The sequence below is a fragment of the Mus musculus genome, chromosome 3, assembly GCF_000001635.26.
Source record: "Mus musculus strain C57BL/6J chromosome 3, GRCm38.p6 C57BL/6J".
Taxonomy (NCBI): Eukaryota; Metazoa; Chordata; class Mammalia; order Rodentia; family Muridae; genus Mus; species Mus musculus.
The window spans coordinates 105,815,567-105,826,926 of record NC_000069.6 but is presented as its reverse complement, the minus strand read 5'-3'; the positions used below and the strand labels follow the sequence as shown (position 1 = coordinate 105,826,926).

At 43.2% G+C, this 11,360-nt stretch overlaps 2 long non-coding RNA genes across 2 annotated transcripts; one reads left to right on the top strand and one right to left on the bottom strand.

The window, feature by feature from the left end:
- The first annotated feature begins 1,073 nt into the window (after nt 1-1,073).
- Nucleotides 1,074-5,160, top strand: Gm46838. Its single transcript, XR_001784065.2, has 2 exons — nt 1,074-1,173; nt 4,895-5,160. It is a non-coding gene; the product is annotated as a predicted gene, 46838 (long non-coding RNA).
- A 4,407-nt stretch (nt 5,161-9,567) lies between these two features.
- Nucleotides 9,568-11,360, bottom strand: Gm5547 (predicted gene 5547). Its single transcript, NR_045845.1, has 3 exons — nt 11,336-11,360; nt 10,954-11,009; nt 9,568-9,945 (listed from the first exon to the last, which is right to left on the bottom strand). It is a non-coding gene; the product is annotated as a predicted gene 5547 (long non-coding RNA).

Below are 11,360 nucleotides of genomic sequence, written 5' to 3'. Positions count from 1 at the left end.
AAGGAAGCAAGAGCCCAAAGTCAATAACCTCAAAATTCAACATGAGTTGTCCTTAATAGCTCCTTTCTCTCCGAATTCAAGAGTTCAGCTGAATTCTGGAATCACTTCTTGGAAGCAGCCTCTAGCCCATGCCCCAGCTTTGGACCTGGACAACTGGCTCTAATATTCAGTATTGGGGAGAATATTTGTCTGATAAATGAATGCATAATTAGAAAGGAATGGATATGCCCAGTGGGTTCTCATTCATTTTGTAAGCCTTAAACTACAATCAAAGGACAAATATCACAAATAGTAATTTTATATTTATTCCAAAGAGACTGGAGCTGGAACAAGGCAAGTTAGCAGCAGAAGCACCAGGAATGGAGCATCCCTAAGGAGAAAGATTTGTAACCATATTCTGAAGCCTTTCAAATGCATTCTCCAAATCCTTCTGGACGACCTGACATGTAGTTTCTAGGTTTTGTTTGCTTTGTGGTTGCTGGGAATTGGACCTAAGGCATACTAGGCAAGCATTCTACTATTTAGCTGTAACCCTGGCTCACACATGTCTCTACTGTTCATGCAATGTCTCCCTGTTCTAGATAGCAGCCACTCCATACCAAAATCAGTCCACAGAACAAATCCAGATAGATGAGATAAAGGTTCGCACACATTTTGGAAGCAGGGGTCAGAGAACAGGGAATGATCAGATTGTGTGTTGTAGGCTGGGCTTAACTCTCAAGTAATTGTGCTTTCCACCCTGTTCTTGGCCAAGTCAACTCGGCTTGGGTGTGGTTGCTTAAAAATATTCCCAAGGAGCAATGACGCTTCCCCTGGATGCCTGAACACATCATCTCTGTTGTTGAGAACTTGTGGCTGTGTGTCCAGGACTCTCAATGAAGTTTTAATCAAAGCCGTGCTTCCTTTCCATTGTTGCTTTTGGAGTGGCCTTGCTCAGGAGCGCTGGCGTGGACAACAGCACCTCCGTTGACCTTTTCCACAGCAGTCCTTGAATTTCTGCCCCACCCCCTCCCATCTGCTGGCCCTACTTCCTCTCTTCTCTATTTTGGCACCACTGGGAGTGGCTCTTCTCAGTAAAGTGGCTGAAGGGTAATGAACCCAAAATACCTAAGTAGCAAATGAGTCACCGAACTTCCACAGCTGGCTGTGTTGTGGGTAAATAGCAGAGAGGAGGTAACTGCAGGGGTGGGGGTGGTAGAGGTGGCTGACAGCAGGCTGAGGGGGTGGGTGGAGGGGGCAGAGAACTTGGTTGGCTTGCCTAGGTGAGATCAGCACTGTGGCCTATCACACCCTGACTGACTCAAGCTAAGCCCAGGCCCCCTGGGAACTGCTAATACTGGGCTGTCTAGTAAATCTCAGCTGGACAAGGCACTACACTGATAACCCTCTTTTGCGTCCAAGTTCTGAGTCTTGGAGTTTGGAATTCTCTAAGTTGCTACAAGGCTGCTAAGCCAAAATGGTATTTCTCCAGGCCAGCCCATTTTTAGATTTATGATATCTCAGTATCAAGATTTAGGACCAAATTTAATTTAATTTTCTTTTGTATTGTTTTGTTTGCTGCGCTTTAAAAAATGATAATCTCCTCTCTCCTTCTCTCTTTCTCTTTCTCACTCCCCCTCTCCCTCTTCCTCACTTTCCTCTTCCTTTCTCTCCCCTCCTGTGTGTGTGTGTGTGTGTGTGTGTGTGTGTGTGTGTACCTGTTACTGCATGTATGTGAAGGTCAGAGGAAAACTTCTGTAAGGTGGGCCTCTCCTTCTCCCATGTGAGTTCTGGGGATTGAAGTCAGGTGGACAAGGTAAGCAGAAAACGCCTTTTTTCGCTGAGCCATCTCAGGAGCCCTCACTGAGCTTTCTAGAATGTATCTTTTGCCTAAAACTTTAACTTGAAGTATAATAGTGCAGCTGAGATGCCCAGTCCAGCATTGTGATGAACTAAGAAGCTGCTGAGACATTTCTGGTTGCTGCCTCATCAGGACAGGACCAGCTTTGCCTCTGAGAACCTACTCGGTGTCTGTCCTGGTGAGAACCTACTGGGTGTCTGCCTGTCCTGGTGAGACCCTACTGGGTGTCTGTCCTGGTGACTTAGGAGATGATTCCTGCTTCTTGTTTTTCTAAACATAAAAAAACCCCGAGTGGGCTAAGCCCTGAGCACTTGTCTAATGGTCTGATTTCATGGAGAACAATCTAGTCAGCCACTCTGCTTCTAAGACCTAAACTGACACAACAAGAAACAAGGGAGGGAGGGAGGGGGTAGAAGGAGAGAAAGGAAAATGGAGAGAGAGGGGGAGAGGACAAAAAAGTATCTGTGCAAAAAACTAGGACTAAGAAGCATCCAGGACTCCTAATGTGATATGACTGCAAGAAGAATTTTGAAAACAAAAAGAAACATTAAAATGTCCTCTGAGAAAGATGATATTAGATCATGGGGAAGACAGGATCTGATCACTCGCTGTCTGCTTTCTCCTTTAGTTCAAAACCAGGAACTTCTGGAGCTAACTTTCAAACAGAGACAAAGTTAGTTGATTCAGTGCTGTTCCGCTTGACTTGCCCCTGCAGTGGGGCCTGGTGTCAGTCTAATGCTTATCTCCTGTAGCTCCCCCACCCCCAGCCCGCATAAGTGGAGAACCAGATGCCATGACTTGGAAGGAGAAACCTTGATCTCACCCGAGAGTGGGAAGACACAGGCCACATGACTTGGCAACTAAAATGAAAACAACTCGAAACACACACACACACCACCACCACCACCAGCACCACCAGCACCACCAGCATCACTACCACCACCAGCACCACCAGCACTACCAGACTTCAGTCTTAATTGAGGCATAATTTCTGGTTCCTATTTAGTTATTTGGTTTCTGAAAACTCCTCCCTTTTGCACACCAACTAGAAAGCAGCTGAGAATTCTCCTTGGAAATGAATGGTTCATTTGAATCATCTTGGGAAAGTGTATATTTCTTATTGGAAGTCTTCATTTAAAAATGCTTTTCAAAACTAAACAATCAATACACACCTGCAATGAAAATACAATAAGACCATTCTCAAAATTAACTATACTTTCAAGCCTCACACAATAACTATTTTTTTCTTTTTTGAGACCAGGTTTTACTACATATCCCTGGGTGTCCTGGAACTTGCTATGTCTGATCTTGACTTCAAAAATCTACCTGCCTCTGCTGAGACTAAAGACAATTGCCATCACACCTGGCCACACACTAACATTTTATGAATATTTTCTTCTGATCTTTCCATGGGCACAGACTTAGTCATTTAACACAGTTAAACTCATTCTGAATGCATAAAATTATATACCATTTTCTCTGTTATATGGTAACGTATCCAGTCATGATTGTTTATTATTTTTATTTATTATTATTGTGTGTGGGTGTGTGCTGTGTGGAGGTTATAGAACAACTTTGTGGAATCAGTTCTTCCTGCTACCTCTACATGGGTTCTGAGGTTCGGCCATCACATTGCCAAGCTTATGCAGCAAGCATCTTTACCTGCCAAGCCACTTTACTGGCTCATCAACTATGGTTATTAATGGATACAATCAACATTAAATAATCAACATTTCAATTAGTCAGTGTTTGTGTTTTGGACATTAAATTTGTTTCCATAATTTTTTTTTAAAGTATGACGTTCAAAATTTGGAGACTTAAAAAGATTTCACATAAGCTTTACAATTCAACGATTTGGTAAGTCCCATTAGCATTTGTTTCAATAACCCAAAAGTTGCAGATGAGCCTTCAGGATAGATTCATGGGGGAATCTAGCAACTCATGAGAATATAGCAATCGCCTACAACAATAGCCCCAGTCACCTAGCTTGTATCCCCCTTGTATTTGTGATCACAAGTCTTACCTCTAGTGCAACATTTTCAAGGACTGTGTGTGTGTGTGTGTGTGTGTGTGTGTGTGTGTGTATGTATACCATTTTCACTCTATGAAAAGCACAGTAAAGAAGAGGTAAAGTCAAAGCCGAGGATCTTGTTTTTTAAGTATAAAGGGCCAGATTATCACTTATTCTGATTTGGGTTTCCTGGTTGAGGCACTTGCCCGTGAGTTAATGCTTTTGAATTCTAGTTAAGGTAGATTGAAGGAGATGGAATTTGGCATCATTAGGATGAGGTAGAGTCAGCTGTGGATATAGTTTTTCATTGCCATTTAACTCCCAGTTATATGGCTGTCATAAATCATTCCATGCAAATGTTTTCTTTCAAAGATGCCCTGTGCCATACAGAGCACAGTTCTGGAGTGTGTGCTTGCTATTTTTCACATTTTCAAGGGCCTGCCTGATCAAAACAACTTAAGGAAGGAAGGGTATATTTGGGTTCACAGTTGGAGGATACAGTCAGTCTATCAAAGTGGAGAGGCAGTGTGACGGGAGCCTGAGATGGTGAGTTGCTTTAACTCTGTAATCAGAAAGCAGAGAAAGACTGTCCCTGGTGCGAAGATCATGTCTTCCTTTTTATTCATCTGGAAATTCCAGCCCATAGAACAGTGCCACCAACAGCAGGGACCCTATCTAGAGGCTTCCTCACAGCTGTGCCCAAAGGTTGTCTCCTAGCTGATCCTAGATCCAATCGAGCTGACAATCAATATTATCTCTCCTGGTGCTCAGTACTAAATACTTCTCAGGGCTATTTCACATAAGAACCTGAAACTCAGAGGCAAGTATTCTTCTCCCTGTTTTCTATGTGAGTCGATTAAAGAGCAGAAAAGTAAAATATAACCCAAAAGCACATGGCTAAGAAACATTTGAGTTAGGACTAGGATCCAGGGCTAGCCTCAAAGCTTATGGTTTTCTATGACATAGTGCTACCTCACTCATGAAACCTTATAGACAAGTATCAGCATAACTCTAAAAAATGTTTTAATCCTTGTCCACCCAAGGTAAAGTGTTCTCCAAGACCCAGGCTCTTCCATAATGAGAACAAACTGGAGGCTCTTGAGAGGACTTAAAAGATACCTCATGAAGAAGATATCAGCCAAGTCAACTATAGATGATGGAAAACCTTCGTCCCATGGAGGCTCTGACAACAAAGATGCCACAAGATGGGACTTCTGCTAGAACACTTGCTTGCCTGAGCATGTGCATCAAGCCCTGGGTTCCTTCCTAGCACCACAAAATTAAAAAATAAACAGGACAGCGTCTCTCACTCATTTACTCCAAAACCAGTCCTTGGAACATATTATGGTTGGTGATGGTAACGGAAACTATTGCTTCTGCTGCAGTTTTTAAATGAATCATTAGAACATAACATGACTGGCTATTTTCCCACTGGACTTTAGTTATGTAATATTAGGGACTTCTCCACTGTTACGTTTTTATTCTTAGGACAGTGTATGATCTCTAGTAGATTGTCTTATTCCATTTGGATTGCTATAATACAGACTGAGTATCTCCAACAGAAATTAATTTCTCACAACTCTGGAAGTCGGGAAGTTCCAAGAGACTCTGTCTCTTGCCAGCCTGCTTCCTGGTTTATGGATAGCAGTTTTCTCACTGTTCTCTTATGGTAGGAAGAACTGAGAAATTCTCTGGGCATATCATTATTAGTTTATCTAATATTGTGTGCTTGTGGGCCTTCACACATGCATGTGCCACAGTGTGTATTAGCAGGTCTGAAGGCAACTTGTAGGACTTGTTTCTTTCCTTTAACCATAAGAGTCCCAGGATGAAATTCAGGTCATCAGATTTGGCATCTGTAAGCCATCATGCTGGCCCCACATTCTCTTTTATAAAGACATTAAACCCATTTGTTAGGATTCTAGCCCACAGTCTAACTACCTCGGAAAGTTCTGCCTTCAACATCATCAACCATGGGGACTAGGTATCAAAATATGAGTTAGGAGAGGGGATGGATATTACTAGTTAGTCTATAGCCTAGATGCTCCAGAAAATTTGTTATACATATGGCTGAAGATATTATCTGGCCCAAAGGCATAGGTTGGTGTTAAGGATAACTTCATGGACTTCATGGACAGAGGCATCTTCTAGGGTGTATGGGTTAAACCAAAATGGCCCAAATCAAGAAAAGTGAGGGAGTCTGTGTGATCAGTTCCCATGTTTAATATCCATCATACACTCCAGGTCATAAGTGTGAAGTCATCCGAAACAGGAAACGGAGGCTTCTTCTCACTTGCCCTTGCATAGAGTTACGATAAATTCCTTTCTTCTCCATGACTCCCGAGTATAACTGAGTTTATGCTAGACTTAAGTAGGCAAACCCCTTCTAGAGAGGGAACTTCCAGAATCCTGCTGGCTTCTCCAAGGAGAAAGCTAGGCTGAGTGTGTGGAATGAGCCAAGTCTCTAAGCAATTAATATTGTGGCTGAGAAATCAAAAGCAAGACTATTACAAATAGATTTTGTCATAATCCTATAGCTCCCAAATGTGGAAACTCCAGGCCAGTCCAGGTCCCGGCAGAGGCTCATCTGCTATCTTCCCAGTGCAATGCTTGTCTGTTTATATTTGCTCATTTCCCTCACAGAGTGCCAGGAGAGAAAAAGTGATCTTTGAAAAATTCATCTGCTAGTATTTATGCAAACACTTTTCTCTCCAAGTGTGGGTTTAGCGATGTGACCGAAGCAGACACAAATGCCTCCAGCAGACCCCAGGGGAATTTTAATGAAGAAACAAGGTTGTAGGGGAGATGTTCCTAACGTGACAGAAGTTGTTGGTTGAGGGGCCTGAAACAACTGTCTTCAAACCAGCAGCGTTCAATGGAGTAAAAGTTATAGCTTCGAGCTCTAGCTTTGGAGGTTCATTTAAATTGGTTACACACCCTTTACTGAGTTTCTGCCATAGTATATTGGGCAGGTGATAAAAATGTAAGATCTTTGGCTGATAACCCAGCTGTCATTGGTTCTGAGACAGCATCCTGCTGACATAAGGAAAAAGGAGAGCGAAGAGCCTCACTCAGTTAGGTGTCACTCTTCGCTACATGGTTTATATGCAGGGCATAATTTAAGAACGATTAGGTTTTGTTGTGACAAAATACCTGTTGGAAGAAACTTGAGGAAGAAAAGAAGGAATGTTAGTTCACTGTCTAAAGGAGATAGTCAGTCCATCATGGCAGGGGCAGGGGGAGTGGGGAGTGGGGTTGGAGGATGGGGAGGTGGGGGGGGCCTGATGATGGGAGCGAGTTACATTGTAGCCACAGTCAAGGAGCAGAGAAAGAGATGCAAGCTGACGCTCAGCTTACTCTCTTCTTACTCCCCTTCATAGTCAGCTGAGGATTCTAGCCTGTGAGATGGCACCTCCTGTATTCATTTAAGCCTCTCCTTAAATGCCCGTACAGGAACTACTAGATGTGTGTCTCCGGGGTGATTCTAAATCCAGTTAACAAGGAAGAGTTATCATCACACACACATACCTATCCTACGATGATGTTCTCTGTCTTTCTCAGAAAGGCTCACAGTGGACACGCAACTTGCTTGGGTTTGTGCAACTTCAATTGGTTTAAAAACTCACACTCTTCTGCACAATGCAGAACACATTTCTGAGGTTTGAAATATATGACATTCATTTATTAGGATCTAAATAGCTAATGTGTTGAATGCTTCCTTCAATACAGTTAAGTCTAACATTCTGGATATATGGAAACAGACTTAAACTTTGTTAACTATGTAGTGAGGTGCATACCACTGTTATACCATTTTAAGGGTAAGAAATTGGGTTTGTACAAAAGTTGTGTAGAACACAAAGAAATAGAAGAGGCCACATCTTTGAGGGGAATTTGGAAGCATTTTCTACTATAACACACACACACACACACACACACTCATGAGCATGAGCATGAGCATGCACATGTAAGGGAGCCATTTAACCCAAGTCTACCTTGACATAACAGGGGACGATATTCAGTAAACACAGTATTTTCATTCCTCTAGTCCTTTTTGTAGCCCCCTTTCCCATGAGGCCCCATCTGGAAGCTTAGCAACCTAGTGAGTTGGTCAACTATTGCTGGAAAAAAAAAATCCTCCACACTTCCACACTCAAGTTCAAAAACTGAGCCTCTTCTTTGTTTCTCTGGTATCAAAAGAACATCCTCTGCCTGGGCTGGAAGCCAGTAGACCTCCTCTCCTGCACTGCTGGGAAAGGATGTAGGGGACAGCCACATGCCAGGCAGGAAGTCTCTGTGTCGTCTGATGCTACTCTTCAGGATTCTACACGGCATGAGGTAAATCAACAGAACACCCAGCTTGACCAACTGCCTTGATTCCTTTGTTAGGAGACCACTGTGTCCTCAATCTGACACTGCCTTGTCTATGAGGGCAGACTTGTGGAGGAGGTGTCCTGGTAGACTTGGCCTCAGAATTGTGGGGCCATTTAGGAAGAAGGAAGCAGGGTAGCAGGATCGAAAGGACTCTTCACCTTATCTCCAAGACACACAGGTCAAAAGACATTGTTCAAATAGCTGAATCAGATTAGGTTTGAAACCTTAAGGAACTAAAATTACCCCTTCCCCTCTTGCTACTCATCAGGAGAGGGCTTATAAAGGACACCATAGTGGTTTAGAAGAAAAGAAAACCGTTTTCTTTACACATCTGGGCAGAATGAGTAATTCTGCAAGTCTCCTCTACAGACGAAAGTGGAGCAGATGCAAGTTTCAGCTGCTTAGATCAAACCAAGGCACTGCAGCTTGTCTATATCCAGCTTCATGATGGGAGCAGGTGACAGCTCAGTCCCTCTCCAGTGAGGTACACACACTTACTTTCAGACAACATAAGAACCCACTTGAGCCAGACAATGGTGGCACCCGACTTTAATCCCAGCACTCAGGAGACAAAGGTAGGTAGATTTTTGAGGTCAAGTTCAGCTTGTTTTACAGAGCAAATTCCAGGACAGCCAGGGCTACACAGAGAAAGCTTGTCTCAGGGGGAAAAAAAGGAGGGGAGGAGGAAGAGGAAGAGGAAAAGAAGGAGTAAGAGAACTCACTTATCACTCTTACAGTGCTCAGTGTGGATAAATGACTTTTTTTTCTCCAGCAAGGCCTATGGTGATAGTGGGGTCTTTTGTATCTAGTGCCCGTGCCCATGCCCATGCCCATGGGTGTTCAGGCGCTCACTATTGTACCCCTGGGAAAAAAGATCTTAGTCCACAGTCACCCCTCACTCCCAAGGGCAGAGGAGGATGCTAGAGTCATGCTGAGAAGGAAAGAGAGGGATGAGGATATGTGGTGAGAGACTTAAGAGTGATAGTCAGTAGACTTGTCTTGCCATTAGTATGGCTCAGCATTGCAAAAAGTGGCTATCCCTCTAGGAATAAAAAAATGAGAAAGAAGAATTTTTTTTCTAAATATAGACACAGACCTTCATACCTCTGTCTGATCTTCCCTTCTATTAGACAGGAGCAGAAGGGACAGTGAATAGCTGTCCAGATTTGGAAGTTCAGGCTGCCCCATTACCATTTCCATCCTTTGTATCCTTGGGCAAGTTTCTTAACCTTTCTGTTCTTCCCCCGAACTTTCAACTGTAATAAATAACTATATCTTCCAAGTAGGATCATTGCAGAATTAAATGACCCATATAAATATAAAAAATAATGTCTGGCAGACAATAAACCCTTTATAAATTCATCTGTTTTATTTCTTCTATGAATAGAGTAAGAGAGGAATGATTTAAGGCATTCTTAACTTTACTGACAAGCCATTAATAATTCCATTTTCAACAAACAAGTCTTAGCACATTCCCTTCACAGAATCGTCCATCTTCTTAATACCAGGACCAGCCCTTCACAGTTTGCATTAGATTCATTCATTTAAACCACCAGCTCTTTAGCCAATGAGGATTCTTAAATGACCATTCATTTCCTCCATGATATCAGGGACGGCATGAGACAGTGAACATGGAGACTGTGCTCACAGACAGTCTTCTTCCTGTGGACAGACTGCAGGACCCAGTTCTTCTTCATTCAGAGCGGGCACTTCAGCAAGGCAACTGGAAAGAAAGTGGACTTTGCAGTCAGGAACCCTTGGGTTTTAAAGTTTGACTTCATAGCTTCCTAACTACGAGAACCCGATGGAGTCCTCTTTTAAAACAGGGATAACAACACAGACATAGTAGGGCTTTGTATCAAAGTATATATATATATATATATATATATGCCTTAGGCAGCACAAATAGCTGGGTAACTGCCTACTCTCTATGCTGTTAGAATCCACTTTCCTACTGTTAACTCTGAGTTACTACTTACTAGTTTCTATGTTCCATCTTGGCTGCTCTTGACCCAACTGAGCAGCCCTCTGGGCCACGTTCTCTTGGCCCTTTAGCACATGGCAGCTCTCCTTCTCTCTCCTGCATATTCTTCTTCTTCCACGGCAGCCTCTCCTACTTCTCTCCTGCGTGTTCTTACTTGTATCGAAGTATTCAATGCAATTATTTAGATAAAGTATAATGGTTTAAACAAGTTGAGTTAGCACTAGGAAGCCTCCCTGCCTCCCTGCCTCCCTGCCTCCCTGCCTCCCTGCCTCCCTACCTCCCTGCTCTACACCAGAGAGTTTTCCCAAGATGAAGGGTGGCTGAGGACAGGGGCCCCTCAGCGCAAGGTCTGAGCTGCCGACACAACACACGTGCTGACACTGGGAAGTACCGCTGGTCAACCAAAAGCCACTTCCCACAGATGACAGCTGAAGCCTGCCCAGTCTCACATGTCCTTCTCCGCCTTGGCTTCCCAGTCTGTGGGAATAACAACGAGGAGAACTTGTGACCTACTGACCAGCTGTCATCATGCTTGAGCGACGTCACCAACTTCACAATGCTGTGAAAATTAATATTGTTTACTGTTTCTCTGAGAGGAAAGGTCCCAAATTAACTCAGGGCAGAGGAGATCAGCAGAGCATTCTGCCGTGTGGTAGAGTGTCAACAGAGAGTATCCGTGTACCTTGAAAATTAAACTTCCATCTTTGCCCAGGTAGAAATGTTAGATAAAGCGATTGATTATATTACCTTCTCCTTTATGAGATGCATTCACTTGTCCTCCTCCAAGTTTGGGTCATGGACAGCTGCATGGGGACACAAACAGTTGAAATGTTCAGGATGGCGATTTAACAATCATAGCGTACAGTACCTACCTAATAAGGAGGCATTTTCTAGTTGTTTGTTTTAAACAAAAGAAGCAGAGCGGCGTGATTGTTTGCTGTTAGAATCCTACTGAACTTGAACCCTGGAACTTGCCTTTGCCTCCAGCATGTTCACGTGAGCTTCACTGCAGACTCACTTACAGTGAATGTAACACAGGCACCTGTTTATCTGGGCCCTGATTTCTTATCTCTCTGATGAGACTTAAGAGCATAAAAGGAATACTTAGCAAGAATCACTTACAACTTACCATCCCTAAAGCTACTGGAAAGGGC